The sequence below is a fragment of the Lemur catta genome, chromosome 1, assembly GCF_020740605.2.
Source record: "Lemur catta isolate mLemCat1 chromosome 1, mLemCat1.pri, whole genome shotgun sequence".
Lineage (NCBI taxonomy): Eukaryota > Metazoa > Chordata > Mammalia > Primates > Lemuridae > Lemur > Lemur catta.
The window spans coordinates 280,149,391-280,168,719 of record NC_059128.1 but is presented as its reverse complement, the minus strand read 5'-3'; the positions used below and the strand labels follow the sequence as shown (position 1 = coordinate 280,168,719).

The window sequence follows — 19,329 nt, the reverse complement described above, 5'->3', positions numbered from 1 at the left end:
CGCCGCGCCGCGCAACGGGTGGGGACAGAGATGGACAGAGAGGAGTGTGTGTGCCGGTGCCGCGTCGGGCGTGGGCTCCGCAGGGTGTGCGGGAGGTGTGTGTGCACGGAGGGTGTACGTGTGTGTGTGGTGTGTGGTGTGTGTGGGGTGTGTGGTGTGTGTGGTGTGTGGTGTGTGGTGTGTGTGGTGTGTGTGTGGTGTGTGTGGTGTGTGTGTGGTGTGTGTGTGTGTGTGTGTGTGTGTGTGTGGTGTGTGTGATGTGTGTGGTGTGTGTGTGTGGTGTGTGTGATGTGTGTGGTGTGTGTGTGTGTGTGTGTGTGTGTGTGTGGTGTGTGTGATGTGTGTGGTGTGTGTGTGGTGTGTGTGGTGTGTGTGTGGTGTGTGTGGTGTGTGGTGTGTGCTGTGTGTGGTGTGTGTGTGGTGTGTGTGGTGTGTGTGTGTGTGTGTGGTGTGTGTGATGTGTGTGGTGTGTGTGGTGTGTGTGATGTGTGTGGTGTGTGTGGTGTGTGTGTGGTGTGTGTGGTGTGTGTGTGGTGTGTGTGGTGTGTGATGTGTGTGGTGTGTGTGGTGTGTGGTGTGTGGTGTGTGTGGTGTGTGTGTGTGTGTGGGGTGTGTGGTGTATGTGTGGTGTGTGTGGTGTATGTGTGGTGTATGTGTGGTGTGTGGTGTATGTGTGGTGTATGTGTGGTGTGTGGTGTGTGGTGTGTGGTGTGGGGTGTGGGGTGTGTGGTGTGTGGTGTCTGTGGTGTGTGGTGTGTGTGATGTGTGTGGTGTGTGTGGTGTGTGATGTGTGTGGTGTGTGTGGTGTGTGCGGTGTGTGTGTGGTGTGTGGTGTGTGGTGTGTGTGTGGTGTGTGGTGTGTGTGCGGTGTGCGGTGTGCGGTGTGTGTGTGGTGTGTGGTGTGTGTGCGGTGTGCGGTGTGCGGTGTGTGGTGTGTGTGTGGTGTGTGGTGTGTGTGCGGTGTGCGGTGTGCGGTGTGTGGTGTGTGTGTGTGTGGTGTGTGTGTGGTGTGTGTGTGTGGTGTGTGTGTGGTGTGTGTGCGGTGTGCGGTGTGTGGTGTGTGGGCGCCCGCCCCGGCAGCGGGTGTACCTGGCTGCAGTTGCAGGCGGGCCCAGGCGGGCGGGCAGAGTGGGGTGACCTTTCCTTCCGTGCTCTCCGCCCCGCGGCCCGGGGTGGCTGCCAGGGGCTGTGCCGCCCACGCGGGCATCAGTCAAGCCAACATGAAAGGAATTCGCTTTCAACTGACAGAAGGATTTAAAATTCTTTTATTTTTTCTGCAACAGTCTCAGTTGCTTCTCTTCCTCTTGGTTGTGATTTCTGCAAACTTGCTGTCCAGTTTCTGGCTCCTTTTCCTCACCCTGCGCCCTGAGAGCTGGTGGGTCCCCCCGGTGACTCCTGCTGGCTGCCGTCACTCATCCCTATGCCACAGGTGCCACACCTGAATTCCTCCAAATGGAGCCTGGGCAAGGGGAAGACTGGGCTGCACTGCAGGTTAGGGAATCCAAGGGCACACGGCAGGAGATGACTGAACCTTGTTGCCCTTCACACAAGCACAGAGCTGGTTGAAGAGTGACAAGCAAGTGTCCCCTACTTTCTTCCAGGGCAGAGCAGCCAAAGGAGACCTAGTTCTCTGGGGTGCAGACACAAAAGGCATTTCCCACTGAAACCCCAGGGGAGGTGGGGGGGTGGGAAGAGCAGGCCAGGTGGGGTGGGGTGCCCAGGACAGCAGCCCAGGGGACACAGGCTGCACCAGGAAGGACATTGCAGAAAGGCCCTTTATGTGGAAAATAAATCCATCTGTCCCAGACAGTGGCCCCTGCAGGCCGTCCCCACCCTCTGCAAAGCTCCTTGGTCGGGGGCAGAGGAAAGGGTTTGTTCTTGACACGAGTCAGTGGAAAGACAGGCTGAGGCTTTTTTTAAAAAAAATTAAGGGTGTGATTCACATACCATAAAATTCACCATTTTAACCATTTTAAGAGGTACAATTCAGTGGTTTTGAGTACATTCACGGGGCTGTGCAACCATCAGCACGGTCTAATTGCAGAACATGTCATTTCCAACACACCAAAGAGAAACCCTGTACCCATCAGCAGTCACTGCCATCTGTCGCTGTCCACCCAGCCTCTGGCAACCACGCATGTGCTTGCTGTCTCTAAGGGCCACCTGTTCTGCACCTTACGTGTAACTGGAATCGCACACCGTGTGGTCTTTGCAATTGGCTTCCTCACTTACCACACTCTTTCCAAGGTTCGTCCACGCTGCCGTGTGAGCCAGCCTTCCATTCCTTTTCATGGCTGTATAATACTCCCTCCCACGGCCAGATGGCATTTTGTTTCTCGTCATCTGTTGGTGGACTACTGTCCTTGATTTTTGGGACCCGCCCAGCCTTTCCTCCCCAAGGGTCAGGGCTCTGTGGTCCACTGTTTCAGAATCTTCTAGCAGACCTGATGCAATGTGCTGGGCAAATAACCCAAGGGTACCTGAGTGTGGGAGTATCTGAGTCATGATGTTTGGTTTCGCCACAGACCAGGCAGCCCCTTAACCTCACCCGGCCTCAGTTTCTTCATCTGTAAAATGAAGGGTTTGAACCAGATGGTCCCTAACATCTCTACCTGTCCTAACACTTTAGGATATTTCAGCAAAGCAATTAACACGCAGCCTCATATTACCTTTCTGGACAAGGCAGAGGAAAGCAAGTGGTCGGCTAGCATCGTTAGCTGTCCCCATCACTGAAACCGCTCTCTAAGCAATCTGGATCCATCTACAGAAGGTGCTCGCACCAGGCTTCCAAACCACAGTAATCAATGCTGGATGGCAGGGGAGGAATGACAGGCCAAATTAAAAAGAAGAAATATAACAGGGACAAATATAAAGTCTGGCATTTTGCTCTAAAACCTAACAGAACAGCTACTGGCTGTGCATGGGGGCGCGGGGGGAGGGGGGAAGGGTATGTGGGGGGAGATGTGACCAGACAGTGCCATTTATAAAAAGGTTTTTGTTGACTCTAAATGACTCATTATGAGTCGCCATTGTGGATGCCAAAATAGCCAATGTGATTTTAGATTATACTAATAGGGGTATAGTGGCTGAAACAAGGGAGGTGATATTGGTGAGGTCCATACTCTGAGAGGAAGCCACCAACAGAACAAGCCTGAAGCAGGATGGACTAGACAGTGAAGCTCTCCAAACCAGGATTTGGTTAGAAGGAAGAGCTCAGAGTTTAGGGCTGTATAGGACGAGCCAGAGACAGCTGTTCACACACATGGAGAAACAACTCCGAGAACGGGAGTTGACTTCAACCACGGAGACCTGGAGAGTAGCTGGAATCTGAGATGGTCAATTGTTACCCAGAACAAGAAAGCACTTTGTGGCAAAAAGAATGTCCCAGGAAATGGCAAGACCCCCTGGTGAAGAGGTGGGCACCACTCCTGAGGGGCACGACCGGGAAATGAAGTGAGTTGTGCTTCGATGGGGTGGGGCAGGACCAAGCACGGAGGAATCGCAGGCCCTGGGGTCGGCTTTCACTGGGTCCTGCCAGCCACAGAACAGCGGCCAGGCTGTGAGTTTAGACTCTACATGCAAATGTGCTGTTCTCTGCGCTACCTGAAACTCCCAGAGGTAAATGCCTTTCTGAGGCAACTGTGCCTTAATCTGAGGCAATCGGCTGTCTCCAAATGCACCTCATTTGAATCAGGATGATTCACAGCAGTGTGCAGTCACTTTGAAAGCTGGCTTCTTCCCGGAACCCCAGCCTGTGCCCTGGTGACCAGTCACCCACAGGGCTGGGCTCTGCCTAGGACGGGTGGGCGGGGCTGTCGTTTGCACCCTAAGAATTTTGACAGGGAAGGGAACCCTACAGCTGTTTTTTTTGGTCACAGGTCTGAAAACCACCTAATTTAGCACGGTTGGTCATTTCTCCACCAAAGTACCCTTAGGCTTCCTTCCGCAGGCAAAGTTTGTGGCCTGTGGGTCAGACGCCTGTGCCATTCTCCATGTCAGTGGTTACTTCTCACACACCCTGATGGATTCCGCCCACGGGCAGCCAGACAGGGCATGCCGAGGCCAGGTCAGGCTCTGCAGAGGCAGATGTTCAAAAACGACTGCCCTCTGACACAGATGGCCCAGGTGAGGTGACACTCTGTTCATTGTTTGCATACATGCTCCTCCTGGCCATGCTCATGCAAATAGAAGACAGGGACCAGGTGGGCCTGAGTGACAAGTGCCACTACCTTGGGGAATGAAAGCTTACTTTGGGAACACTGTGCCTGGCAGGACTCACACATAGGACTCCCTACTGTCATTTCTGGGGCTGCCTGGTCCTTAGGGCGAAAGGTACCTGCGGGTGCTAGAACTCAGCCACCTGGAGCTCAGAGCCACACATTCCAAAGGGTGTTGGGGGCAAGAGCATCCTGAACTTAGAAACAAAAGACAGGCGCAGAGGCATCATCCAGTAAGCCCCTTGTGATCCCCCAAACTGGCCCACGGCTGCGCCAGCTCCAGGGCTGCCCGCAGTGCTCGGATCAGGGAAGCTGACGCTCTCCCGGGTGGTCCTGCCACTGTCAAGCCAGGGAAGGAGGTGTATCAGGCCAGCCTGCTCTTGCTTTCCTTGGCGAAGCAGGCTGATGACCTCCAGTTGCCAGGCGCAGGCCTCCCTGGGGCCGCAGCAGAGGCCTGGGGGATCCCAGACCCCTCCCCTGGCCCCTCATAGGTCATGGGGAACGCAGGCCTGCAGCACACCCGGACATCTCCCTGGGAATGCACAGCTCACGTTCCTCACCGCGCTGGCTTTGGGATGCCTCCAGGGACGCTCCTGGCAGAGACCCACTGTGGGCCTCAGAGTCTGATCTGTCTAGAGCTGCTGCTCTGCAGGGGGCAGGCTCTTGGGGTTCCTGGGGACCCCCCTGGGCCACCCAGTGGATTGGGAGGGGAGGATCGCTCCCAAAATGTGCACGATGCCGACACAATGTCCACTGTCCTCACCCACATGACCCAGTGCTCCTGTAAACAGACATCAGCTGCAGAATTTGGGGAGGGGGAGCTTCTGGCCACCCCTTCACTCCTCGGAAACCTCTCTGCCCCAAACACCTCGTGCTCCCGCTTTGCCCGCCTCCCAGGACTTCCTCCCAGGCCTTTCCCACCCCTGGTTTGGAGCCCTGTACCGGTCCCTGCTTCCCCCCTCCCTGCTCCTCTCAGCCTGTTATCTCCTGCTGACGGAAAAGCACCAGGAACCCGGACTCAATCCGTCCTTCACCCGAGGGCTCCACAGCCCTCTTACCAACGGGGTTCCCAGGACGTGGGATTTTCAGTGTTAAACCAAGACTGACCGGGGCAAAGCGCAGCTGGTCACCCTCCTGCTAGGTACTTCTGTAGCGTCTAGAACAGTGATTCCTAAACGGTTTTTGATCCTGGGTTTCTCTGAAGATCTGAAGGCCAAGGACTTTCATTCCAGCATCGCGTCCAAGGGCACACACACACCATTTTGCATGAAATTTCTTGGGTCCCCTTCATAATTCAAAGGAGAACTTGGGGACCCATGGACCTGCCCAGAGACCTCGGCTAGAGATGGCAGCGCTTGGAGAGAGGAGGCCGGTGTCCCGGTCAATTGCATGAGCTCTGGAAGCACCGTGGCCGCGCTTCCCAGCCAGGCTCTGACGCTGCGCGGCTGCAAACCCCGGACGACTTCCTCAACCTCTCCAAGCCTTTCCTTCCTCATCCGTAAAATGGGAATCACACCTGCTTCATGGGGTGGAAAAGACTGTGAATCGTGACACATGGTCAACGTGAAACATGGTGTCTGGCACAAGGAACTCACACGCACACTGATCTGTCCAAAACAGAGATTGAGCAGCTCTGTGCCAACGACTGTTGTAGGCTGGAGACACTGTGGGGACAAGGCAAAGTCCCTGCCGCCTTCTGAGTGGGTTACGGCTAAGTCAACAGTGATTTCTGTGACTACTGTTATTATCGGTGGTTGATCCAGAACTTACGCTGACATTCATTTTTGTCTCCTATTTATGGCCCGCTCCCTGTTGGCATCGCTCTGCAGGGCTGGGGGACGGTGAGCTTTCAGACAAAAGGAAAAAGCCTCCTTTCGACATTCGCTAGAACCTTGTAATAGCCTTAGTGCTTAAGTAGCAAGTTTTCTCCCTCACTGATATTTTAAAGAAGCCAACTCGAGCTTCCATTCTCACATTTCCAGCGTGGAGTTTTCAATTCTTCCTTCCAAAAATGTCTTTAGCCCTCCCATGGACTGTGGCTGAGCTGTGGTTTTACAAGCAAACCATTCTTATTTGTCCTGCGTTGACAAGGAGGCCCCCAACTGGGACCAGCGTAGATGGGAGATCCGTTACTGGGGTGTCCCATCCATGCAGTTTCGGTTTAGGGTCTCAGTTATCTGCATCTTTATCCGTATTCTGGTCCCCTTTTCCTGCGCTGCCCAGAAAGGAATGTGGTCGCCTGGGAGAACAACGCCCCAGTCTCAGTTTTGCGAGCAGGACTGTTTTCTCAAGGAAACTCTGGAAGCTTCGGAAGCCAGCAGGAGAGGGCCAGGGCTGCGGGGTGCCCGGCTGTCCTCCGCCCGAGGCACAGGCAGGTGCCAAGGACAGGACGGCAGCTGGAGAGGCCTCTGGCTCGGGGCCTCAGCCCCGCCTTTGCTGGCGTCAGAGCCCCGATCGGCGCTGCTGACGTGCACGGACTGGGCCGGCTGTTTACTAAATTATTTTTTAACAGCTGCACTTCCAGTAAGACCTGAGAACACGCCACGACACCCTCATTTACAGCACTGAGCGTGTCACTGGGGCGGCACGTGGGCCGGGAAGGGGAGAGTCCAGGAAAGGAGAGATTAGCTGGCTGTCAGGTAAATCACCTGACGCAAAGAGCCCAGATGACCCGGTGGCCGTGTGAGAGCCACCCCACCCCCACGCCCCCGTGAGTGCGCTGTGGGCTGTGCGTTGGAAGGGGCCGTGTGAGCAGAATTTCTTCTGGAGGAGGTCGAAGTAGCCAGAGGATCTTGATCTGGGAATGGGGACTGGTCTCAGGTTGCTGACTTTCAGAGTGACACGGGCAAGTCATTTCTCCTCCCGGGGCCTTGGTTCCCTGCCTGTGCAGTGAGGGCGTGCGGGACAGCCCCACGCTAGGCATGGGGGACCCGGGGGCCAGTCCTCCGTCTTCCTCGCAGTAGGGCTGTGGGACAGGCCTGACCTGCCGAGTTGCAGTCTTCTCACGCGTCATGTACCTGGGACCTCCAGGGCTGCTGGAGGGTTTCGTGTGATGACGGACACAGACCTCTCAGCCACGTGGCAGGTGCGTGGTTCCCAGCGCACCGCTCGGTACAGCGCACGCGGCACGCTGCGTGGCGAGTCAGTGCAGTGTCGTGAGCGAGCGTCAGGGGCGGGCTTGTGAGCAGCCGCCACTGTGTGCGGGGCTGGGGGCTCCCGAGGCATCGTCCCCTGAACCCTCAGTTTTCTGTGGACTAATAAAAAGGCCACCGGCTCTCTTCCTCTCTTCTGATGGGTGTTACCCAAACCTCCATTTCCGTTTCACTACAACCCTTAAGGCACAGCGACTTTTTATTTGAAACCATTTCCCTAAGGTAAAGACCATTTTCCTGTCCTTTTGGGGTAACAGAGAGTAACAGCAATCAAGTAAGTTCCTCTCTACTCAGTACCACAGCGTCTTCACGGGTAGCATCTCTGGGGCATCCCACAAGCGGGGACGACAGGTGTTAACTGCGTGTTGAAGGTGAGGACGCTGAGGCTCAGAGAGGGGACCAGAGGTCACATGGCTAATAAGGGGCAGAGATGGGACTACATCTGGTTCTCAATCTGTCATCTTTCTAAAGCAAAACAATAAAGTCTATAATTGGTTCTTCAAAATCTTGGAAAAAGCACAAATAGATTTGTGATTTGTCTTCTCTCCTCCCATGTGGTTGGTTGAGAAGTGGAGAGGTGCGCTTTCTGGGGGGCGTGGGTATGTCACCCCCTGCAGGGGACAGGCTCCGGGGCTAGGGCTGCCCTTGACATGATCCTCCTCTAAAAGACCCTCCCCGAGCTGCCACCTAGTGTGAAGGGATATCTGTCTATCTATGTATCTGTCTATTTATCTATCTTCCCATCCATCCATCCATCCACCTACCTAGAGAGAGAGAGGGAGAGAATGAATGAGGAATCACATGATTTGGAGGCCAAGATGCTCTATAACCCGCTTTCTGCAGGCTGGAGACCCAGGAAGCTGGTGTGACTGAGTCTGAGCCTGAAGGGCTGAGAACCAGGAGAACTGACGGGACGAGTCCTAGGCCAAGTCCAAAGGACTGAAACTCAGAGGCCAATGATGTAACTCCTGGTCTGAGGACAGGGAAGACCAACGTTCCAGCTCAAGCAGTTAGGCAGAGAGAAAGAATTCTCTCCTCCTCCATTTTTTGTTCTATCTGGGCCCTCAGTGGGTTGGATGAAGCCCACCCACACTGTGGAGGGCCGTCTACCTTACAGGCCACCCACTCGAATGCTAATCATACCAGAAACACCTGCACAGACACACCCAGAAAGAATGTTTAATCAAATATCTGGGCACCCTATGGACCGGACAAGTTGACACATAAAATTACCCATCATGTTTATAGTTTCCCTTCTGTGATTGTGTAGAGGACACAGAGGTGGTTAGATGTGGTTCCTGGTCTCCTGGAGTCTACAGACATGGCAGGGGGCAGAAATACACACACATGCACATGTGGCACAAACAAAAGCCATCAGAGGGCAGAGGACGCTCTGGGAGTCTCAGAGAAGACAGGGAAGATGTCCCTTGCCGGGTAGTTCAGGAGGGAGCAAATGTCTGAGGGAACCAGGGCTGGACAGCAAGACTGGAGGGGTGACAGGAGAGGGGACCCGAGGCCCTGCACAGTGAGAGCTCTCGGGACTCAGCCGCTGTTGTGGGTTCAATAGTCCCCTCCAAAAGACAGCTGAAGCCCTAGTCCCCGGCACCTGTGAATGTGACCTTATTTGGAAATAGGGTCTTTGCAGATGTCATCAAGCCAAGATGAGGTCATTAGGGTGAGTCCTAATCCAATATGACTGGTGTCCTTTTAGGAAGAGGAGAAGAGACACAGAGACAGGGACACATGGACAGGTGAATGCCATGTGATGATGCAGACACACAAAAGGAAGATGACCATGTGACAATGGAGCCAGAGAGTAGAGGTAAGCAGCCGCCACAGCAGGGGACACCGAGAATTGCCGGCAGCCACCACAAGCCAGGAGGGAGGCTGGGACAGGGTTTTCTCTCTGAGCCCCTGGAACCAGCCCCGCTGACACCTGGATTTTGAATTTTGTTGTCCAGAACGGGTAGAATAAATGCTGTTGTTTTAAGCCACCCAGTGTCACAGCAGCCCTGGGAATCTAACATGGCATCTGCTTAGATGCTGGGGTGGGGAATAAAAGGGAGCCCGCCACGGGGAGAAGATGGGGCATGGGGCGAGGAGGTGCAGACACTCAGCAGAGCAGCAGAGACGACAGAATCAGACATCCTGAGTCTCCCGTGGTGGCTCAGGTTCCTCTGGAAAGTGGGCACATCCCTCCCTGTCTCCTAGAACAGAGCCCCTGGAGCACGCCAGGCTTTGGCGAGGGCGTCCCACACTGGTCTCCAGGCATCTGCTCCACCGCCCAGAGCAGAGCCTGTGTCCAGCAGCGCACACAGCTGTGCGGGTTCTGCCAGGGGGGTGACGTGCAACCTGCCTTCAGGTGACTGATACCTTCCTAAAGCATCGATCCAGAAAAATGGGTTCGGTGATAATCCCACCACAGCGGAATGGAAAGTAGCGTGACTTAGAGGGAAGGCTCTGCCTCATGAAGTCAACCAACTTCTGAAATCAACTGTTGTCAGTGCCCCCCAGGAGGGGATGTCGAGAAGCCTGGGAGCGTGTGTCCCAGCCTCTTCTTGGCCAGTCCCCTCCTCCCTGCCAAGGGGGCTATGCTTCCAGACGGTCAGCTGGGGGGGGGGCGCAAAGAAGGGAGGGGGTCGGGGGTCGGCGTCTGCCACTCACACCTCCACCTGCTGGGGAGGTCTTCCGCCCCGCAGTCCCCTCCCGGCACACACAGATCACCTCCGCAGGCTGGGGGCTCCCAGAGGGTCTCACGCCCGACTGTCTCAGCGGAGGGAGGTCCTGCCATGTGTAGCACTTCGCTCCTTTCTGGGCCACGCTCTCCGAGCCTTGGACAGACAAGAATCCACACCGAAGCTGAGAAATGATCCAATCCAGTTCTCCTAAGGAGATAGGGAAGATATGAAAGTTCAGCAAATGGAGGGGAGGAATTTTCTTATTAAAGGTATTTGTGACAAGCGGAGTAAACATTAAAAAAAGTACAAACAGCTGAGTTTTAACTGAAAATCACCAAGCAAAAAAAGGACGGGCAGCAACCCCGTGCGAGGGTGCTGGTGGTGCGGGAGGCTTTGCCCGGACGCGCACGCCTGTGACAGGACTCGAGGCGAGAGGCGCCAGGACAAGTCCCGTCAGGCAGCGGGAGCCCTTCCCGGACGCGGCTGGCAGCCTGGCACCGACCTGGCTCCGGCTCACACGTAGGCAGCTTATCTCGGTCTTGTTTGGCTTAGAAATCTCTTAATCTCCCAGGATCGCTTGACTAGATCAGCCCCTATTTTTATTTTTGGATAGAGAAGAAGCGAATCAAAGGCTCGAGCCAACTCTACTGAACGTGTGGAGGCCTGTCCCTGAGCACCAAGTTCCTGGCAGCTCCAAGCAAGTGCAGGACAGCGAGAGACACTGAAATGGAAACAGCCGGCAGAGGCGGGCCTGTCCCCAGACGGCTAAGCTGTGGTGCCTTGCTCAGGGGAGGCCGTGTCCATGTTAGAATTCTCCAGAGAATCAGAACCAGTTGAACGTGTGCGTATATGGAGAGATCAATAGGATCTATCAATCTATCTATCTGTCTAACTATAGAGCATGGGGTGGGGGAGAGACAGTACAAGGAATTGGCTTTCATGATTATGGAGGCTGGACAGTGTCGAGACCCACAGTTGGCAAGCTGGGGACCCCAGGAGAGCCCACGTTTCTATCCGTGTCTGAAGGCTGGAGAAGATGGAGGCTCCAACTCCAGCCGTCCGGCAGCTGTGTGCTTTACTCAGTCCACCAATTCAGATGTTGCTCTTCCCCAGAAACACCTTCACAGGCACATCCAGAATAATGTTCGACCAAATATCTGGGTGCCCTGCAGACCAGTCAAGTTGACATATAAAATTAATCATCACAATGTCCTGTACCACAATTCTCATCCTCGGCTTGGCTGGGGTCCTGCCCAAAACAAGGGCAGCCTCATTGTGGGTTGACTGATGACCTGCAAGGGGTCAAGGGATAAAAGCCCTAGAAAGAGACTATAGCATTGAGCGAGGACGGTCATGTTCTTTCTCAAGGAAGCAGGGGTGGAGTCAGTCAGATGGTACAAGAGGAGAAAAAAAGGAGACACCTGTAGTGAGGCAGAAACGGACAGATACAGGGGACCCAGCCAATGGGAGTGGCGTAGTGAAGACCCAAGAACACCTGACGCTAGCAGGGCAACAAGACAACAAGGAGCCCAGGGCTATATTTGAACAAGCCCCCAAGTCCATCCTATGTGGGGCCAGTAGTGCAGTAGACCCCTGTATACTTCATTACTGGGTGGCCCCTTAAGTACATCATAGAACCCCAGTACTTAAAGTGACCTGAATGAGTCTGAGTCTATTCCCTGTCAAAGGAGAGGAATCAGTTTATCCACCACCAGTGACAAACTAATGCCAATGACAATATCCCACTTGACACTTCGGATTGATTGGAGTCCAAGTTCAAGGAAAGACCTCCTCAAATGCTTTCTGGTCTATCTCGTTATGTTCTTGGCCAGGTAAGCCCTACATTTGGGAAGTAGAGGGAGAAGGAGATCACAGGGTAGGGCTGGGGACCTTGGACTTGTGTAGACACAGCTATTCACAGATCTCATAGGATAGGAAAATGTAGGGTCAAGGGCTGCTTTCCAAGTCATTTTCCCCTATATCCACCATCGCAGCCTTTCCAGACCACACAATTTGCTAACCTAGACTTTGGTGTTCAAAGTATTGCTTATAAATCTCCCCTGAGTGGAGAGTTGAGTAGGTGGAAGGAAGAGATGAAGAGAGAAATGTTTACAGTGCTAATGTCACAGTCATTACGGTGGAGCCCTGAACAACACGGGTTGGAACTGTGCAGGTTCACTTATACATAGATTCTCTTCCACCTCTGCCACCTCTGAGGCAGCAAGACCAACCCTTCCTCCTCCTCTTCCGCTACTCAACATGAAGACGATGAGGAAGACCTTTATGATGGTTCACCTCCACCTAAGGAATAGTAAATATATTTTCTCTTCCTCACAATTTTCTCAGTAATATATTCTTTTCTCTAAATTTTTTTATTGTAAGAATATAGTATACAGCACATATAACATGCAGAATATGCGTTCATGTTGTCAGTGAGGCCTCTGGTCAACAGTAGGCTATTCGTAGTTAAGTTTTGGGGAAGTCAAAAGTTATATGCAGAGTTTTGCTATTTAAGTTAGCTAGAGAAGCATAGAAAACATACATTTATTCATTTTATAAATATTAATTGAACACCTAGTATGTGACAGGTAGGGCCCTAGGTGCTTAGGAGATGTTAATAAATAAAATAAGCAGAGACCCCTGCCACGGGGCACTTACACTGTAGCAGAAGGAGCAGGAAATAAAAAAGAAATATAATAAGATAATAATAGATAATACATATAATACAATAAGGTAATAAACTCAATAAGGTAAACAAATGTCACAGTAGGTTGGAGGTGGAGGGTGCTGGAGAGAAAGGACATGCAGAGCAAGGGGGAGGGCAGAGGCCTACTGGTGGGAGGACAGGTTGTGATTTTAAATAACAAGGGTCAAGGTTGGCCCTGCTAAGAGGATGACCTTTATAAGAGGTCTTGTAAGAGGTGAAGGAAGAGTGTTTGGGCAGGTGGAACAGCCCTGAACAGGTGTTACTGAAGGAGCAGCTGACATGTTCAAGGGATGGCAAGGAGGCCAGTGTGGCTGGAGCCTCGAGGAAAGAAAGAGAAGTGGGAGGCTGGGCAGGGGAGGATGGGGCCAGACCACGGAGGGTCTTGGGAAGAAAGAGAAGAATCGACGATGGCCTTGGACATGAGCAAAAAAGCCCATAATAGACATATTGGTATTTTATTCCTAATTGAACCAGTAACTTCTCATGGTAGGGGAGGGAAGATGTGTATCACATACCCCGCTCCCACCCCGGGAACCTCTTTGCACCATTCCCTTCCTTTTTACACCACTGCCCCACGGTGGCACAAGCACCAATGGACAATGACACATCATGCTCCTCACGTGTGTCAGGGCACGGAAAAGGTGAAGACCCATGTTGTAAACACATGGAAATTCACTGACATCTATTATTGCCTAATATGTGTGTCTTAGACTGTTGGGGCTGGTATAACAAAATACCTGAGACTAATTTATAAATAACTGAAATCTATTGCTCACAGTGCTGGAGGCTGGGAAGTCCAAGATCAAGGCACAGCAGATTCGGTGTCTGATAAGGGCTTGTTCTCTGCTTCAAAGATGGTGTCTTCTTGCTGTGTTCTGCTGCTGCAGAAAGGGCAGGAGGCCCCCTCAGTTGTCTTTTATGAGGACACTAATCCCATTCATGAGTGCAGAGCCCTCAAGATCAAATCACCTCCAAAAGCGTCCACCTTGTAATACTACCACACTGAGGACCGAGTTCCAACATATGAATTCTGGGGCAACACCAACATTCAGACCCCAGCAATGTGCAAATGCTCTTCTAAGGCAATTCTTACTTTGATCATTTGTATTCCTACAAGTTATCCTGAGCAGAACTACACCAGATAGCATAGTAGAATTTTTTAAGGCTATTAAGATATGTATCTTAATGTAGCAATATATTTAGCCCAGTAGGGCTATTCATTTCAAATCACAGAACCAACCTAAACTCCATCGCTTCTGAATGGGGCCAGACTGAGGAGTGGTGACTACATGGTGAGTCAATGTCTTAGTTAATGTGGTTTTCTACCCAGGAGGTGAGATTTAGCTGTCCTTTTAGACCTTATTTAAAACATTCTCTATGACTTCCTTTGGTATTTTTAATATTCTATCTTGCACAGTAGTTACATTTTGAATTTAAAATCCCCCCTCTTTGAGCATTTGTAAAGTAAAGTAGAGGTTCTAATATGTAGCAAATTATAATTTTTCTGAGGTCCAAGTTTGAGTCTTGGACACTGCAGAGTGGACCCCAGAAGTGGGTTCCTGCCTCCACCAGCCTCTGGCCTCACTGTGGCTTCATCATCTTGCCCCTGACCTCCTTCCTCGCATGGCAAGGTGAGCATTTTATTGGTGAAGTTGTGTACTATGGCAATATTAACAAATTTGAGGATTTTTGTAGTCCTTACAATGCAAATTCACAAATGTCAAATGTCTACTATTTCTACTTTTATCTTTTCTGAGCATTAAAAAAATTGAAGTATAATTTAAGCACAGTAAAACTCACAGCTCTTAAATGTTTAGTTCAATAAGTTTGGACAATCACACACCTGTGTAACCATCATCCCAATTAAGACCCAGAATATATCTGCCTCCCAAGAACTTTCCCTTCTGTCCCTTCCAGCTGGCCTGTTCCTACAACCCTGATGGCAACCACGTTTTGACATCTATCACCATAGCTTTATCATCACAGAGCAGCTCTGCCTGTTCTAGAGTTTCAAACAAATGAATTCTTCCAATACGTATTTTTTTGTATGGATGACTTCTGTCACTCAATGCGATGTTTTTGCACCTATCAGTAATTTGTTCTTTTTTATTACTAAGTATACAGTATTCCCCTGTATGGCTATATCATAGCTTGTTTATCTACCCTCCTGTTGATGGACATTTATTTTGGGGGGCTATTGAAAAGAAAGCAGCTATAAAAATTTTGCATATGTCTTTCTGTAGATGTGTGTTTTCATTTCTCCTGGGTAAGCACCTAGAAATGGAATGGCTGGGTCATAGGGTAGATGCATACTTAGCTTTAAAAGAACTGCCAGACAGATTTCCAACGTGGTCGCACCATTTCACTCTCCCCTAGTAACATACGATAGTTCCAGTTGCTCTACATCCTGGCCAACATTTGGTGCTGTCAATCCTTTTTATTTGAGCTATTCTAGTGGGTGTGAAATGGCACCTTGCTGTAGTTTCAACTTCCTTTTCTCTGATGACTCACAGTGTTGAGCACCTTGTCATGTGCTTCCTGACCGTTCATAGATCTTTCACAAGGTGTCTGTTCAGGTCTTTTGCCCATGTTTCAAATTAGGTTATTTGTTTGGTTTTTCATGTTAATTATTAGTTCTATTATTTATTTTTGTACTTGTCTTTTTCCCTGGTTACCCTCTAAATTCTTTGAGATATTTTATCAATTCTCTCTACAGCACCCATCACAATTCTTTGTAAATAGCAGGTGCTTACTAAATATTTATTGGATTAGCAGCATAAAGCAGTAGCTCTTCCTATACAGTGGCACAACCTGTTGATTTAGTTAAAATAATTCAGTGGGGTTAAGGTGTTTAATTTTTTGATTGGCAACATCTCTTATAATACTTTTCAGTTTTTGGTTTCGACATGACTCTTTTCCAGTATGTTGACCTTTTGCAAACATTCAGGGTATTTATTTCCAAAAGTTTTAAGCCCATCTGGCATATGCTACTTGATTTTGGAAACTGTAACAAACTTTATAGTTACTTTTATAAGGCATAGGAAGATCTGAAGTTTTCATGATAGGTGGGTGGTCTCTTTTGGAAGTTAAAATATTTATAGTCTTAAAAAATAGAACATTCTGTCCTATCACCTTGTGTTTTTCTCTTCTTCTGAAGTTTATGAGACATTTCTTAACCAAGAACCGGAGCCCAAGGGGCAGAAAGAAGAAATATAAATACTTTTATTTGGCGATAAAGATGGTGAGCAGAATATCTGAGGCTTTTTAAACCTTGTCTCCCTTCCAATTTTGTCAGCCAGAAGCATTATAAATTTATGTTCCACTTTGAAAGAACACCTGCAATGATGTCATCTTTATATTTTTAAATTAGTTTCTAGGCAGACTGGCCAGCTTGGGAAAGCTAAAGAAATATTTCCATGTTCATCCACTTGAACTTTGCCTCGGATTCTTTGTTCCTGCGTGTGACTCCAGGTTGTAGAAAAGCTCTCATCCCTGAGTCGATTCAGAAATCTTGAAAATTATATGTCTCCAAAGAATTTATTATTTTTCGGTTGATTGGTTTTAAACTCATTGGTTCAACAAATTCAATTTATTTTCTGATCTCAAAAGTAATACTTGCTTCTTGTAAATAATATAGAATAAAAGCATAGAGAAAATAAAAATTATATGAAAATTGATCTCACAAAATAATTACTATTAAAATCTCTTAGGTTTACTGATAATCATTTTAATTTTTATGTTTCTGGGCATATATATACACATGTGTGTATATGTATGTATATGTGAGTGTGTAGGTATATATATTAATATAATCTCTATTCTACAAAAAAGAATCAGGCTGCGCTTTTTCTCTGATGAGAATATATTTTTTGTTTGTTTCATGTTGGTATATGTAAAAGCTATTGACTGTTGTACATTTATGTTTTTTTAATCTGGCCCCTCTACTAAGCTTTTCTTTTAAATTCTAAGCATTTTAGAGTTGATTTCCTTGGGTGTTTAGGTTATCTAATCATATTGTTAGTTTATACTAAACTTTTAATCTCCTCATTTCTAATAGTAATAGTTTGTATTTCTATTTCAGATCTTGTTACTTGACTCCAATCTTCTTAAACAATGTGAAATATTAATAGTGATGCTTAAAGCAGACACATCTGCCTTGTTTCTGATTTTTATAGGAATACTTTTAGTGTTTCACCATTTAGTAAGATGCTGGCCTTTCGTCTATACAATTATGATGTGAAAGAAGTATTCTTTAGTTCTAGTTTCCCCTAAAAATTTTTAAAAATATTAGAGTGTATTTTAGGTGTTACTTAATGCCCTCTAAATCACTATTAAAAGTGGAGACTGCTGACATACAGCATTATAATGTTGAATTTCCTAATATTGAAGCCTTTTGCACTCTCAAGATAAGCTTTCCTTGATCATGACAGAAAATTCCTTTAAGATACTATTTATTTTGCAGCTGCTTTATTTAGGGTTTTTAAATTACTCCTAAATGAAACTGGCTTACAGTTTTCTTTTCCTGTGCATGGAAAAGTATTAATCGAGCTTCATGAAATGGACTGTGTGGCTTTTTATCTTTTTCTGTGCTCTGGAGTAGTTGATATAAACTAATTCTTTAAAAGTTTGAAAGAAACTTTCAAGCTATGTTAATTGTATTTTAAATTTCTTCTGGGGTTAGTAATATATTCACATTTTAAATGTCTTTCATGCCAATTTTGGTAATCTGTCCAGAAAATTGACTTTTAAGATTTTTAATTAATTATCTTTTGCATAGAGTAGAACATCATAGTCTCTTATCACTTTTGTTCTCACCTCAGCTTTAATTTTTAAAACTTTTTATTATATAAAATTAGAGAAAATAGTACAAAGTCCTGTCGCCCCATCCTCTAGCTTCAACCTTGGTCGACTCACAGACAACTGTATTCCATCTATACCCCTCTTCACTTCCTCTCTCGCTGCCTCTCCCTCCGCCATTATTCTGAACAAATTCCATCATCATAATTTTACCTTTAAATATTCCAGCATATATCTTGAAAACACAGGGACTCTACAAATAATAAAAATATCACTATCTACCTAAAACAGTAACCATAATTAATATCAGCAAATATCCATTCAATGTTTATGTTTCCCCAATTATCTTTTACTTCTTTTATATGGTTTGAGTCCAAACATTACAATCAACTGCTATGTCTCCTATATTTCTATTCTTATATGTTTCTTTCCCCAATTCTTCCCTTGAAATTTCCTATTTCTAATTTCTAACTGGCCCATTTGTTATTGATTATATTCGCCAGAAGTTTATCTCTTCTCATTTCTTTCTTTATTTTTTCCTGTTTTCTTGATTATGTTTAACTGGAGTTTATTATGTTTTTTAACCAAATATTGCATGACATCAAGTCTGACACTGTATTCTCTGCCTCCTCCAAAGCACATTTATCCTGTTGCAATGGTAGTTTCCTTAGAATATCTCACTAACCTGTTTATCTCCTTCTCTTGTGGTCTTGGCTCATCTTACTGGGCTTCTTTTGTAGTTGATGTTCATTTTCCATTCAGCAATATTTTTTTCTTTTTTTAAATTTTTTTTTTAGCATTTTTCTGTTTTCTGTGTAAAAGAGCCTGTGGAAGACTGGTTAAGATCACTCACGCAGTGGCTGTTCCCACCCATTCGGTGGTTTGTGTGGTGACAGCTGCAGACCGTTCCCCAGTCCTGCACAGGGACCCAGTGGGCACCTGCATCGTCACCTTCAGCCCGGTCCATGACCTCAGGTGAGCAATGGTCACCGCAAGAGCTGGAACAGTCCCTTCCCTGCAGAATTCCTCATGGGTCACACAGGCTTTGTGGCAGCAGCCTGCTCTTCCTTTTCAATGTCTTCAACCTCCCTGTGGAAGCAGAGATCAGGCGTGAGCTGCTACGGGCACTCACGGGAGGTGCCACCATTCACAGAACCTACCGGGCCGGCACCCACCATGTCTGAACCAGGGAGCGAGCGTCTTGCCATGTTTCACACATTTTAATCTCTCCTTGAAGCTCTCAGATGTTGCAATTAGTATCAAGTCGCACTCACTGGGCCAGAGACTTGTGGTGTGGGTGAAGAGCTGTCTCCTCACGTAGCACGTGGCCTGACGCTGTCTTTAATGCTCACCCTCTTTCCCCTTTCATCACAGCCTGTTCTTACGTTGTGGTTTTCTGATCTTGTTTCACGGAGTCACTGTCTTTGTGTATTTTGTTACAGATGGAAAACTGTTTCCAGAATAATTTATTTCCAGTGAATCTAGTAAATCATCCTCAGTTTCCAAAATAATTTGTTCCTGGTTTGGGTAGCAAATCACTCCAAAATCTCTTTATCCTCTTCTGAGTCATCAAGGTTGTTTCTTTCAATTTTTTGAATTTTTTATTCCAATTGGCAGCATATTGATGTTTTTTGTTTTATTTACTTTTAGAAGAAGAACCATTTACCTAGACTTGATGATGGCTTCCAATACAGTGTGTTAACTGTCATTGTTGGTGAGATCACTGGTGGTGGCTCATAGTGGCAGACAACAGAATGCACTCCAGTTACTGGAAGAAG

At 48.3% G+C, this 19,329-nt stretch overlaps 1 long non-coding RNA gene across 3 annotated transcripts; it reads right to left on the bottom strand.

The window, feature by feature from the left end:
• Positions 1 to 1,241: 1,241 nt before the first annotated feature.
• LOC123630744 lies at positions 1,242 to 18,425 on the bottom strand. 3 transcript variants are annotated; one of them, XR_006732751.1, is made up of 3 exons: positions 18,237 to 18,422; positions 10,034 to 10,254; positions 1,242 to 2,807 (listed from the first exon to the last, which is right to left on the bottom strand). It is a non-coding gene; the product is annotated as an uncharacterized LOC123630744 (long non-coding RNA). The 3 variants fall into 3 exon arrangements; XR_006732752.1 differs by having other exon boundaries at positions 10,094 to 10,254; XR_006732750.1 differs by having other exon boundaries at positions 1,242 to 10,254; positions 18,237 to 18,425.
• Positions 18,426 to 19,329: the final 904 nt, after the last annotated feature.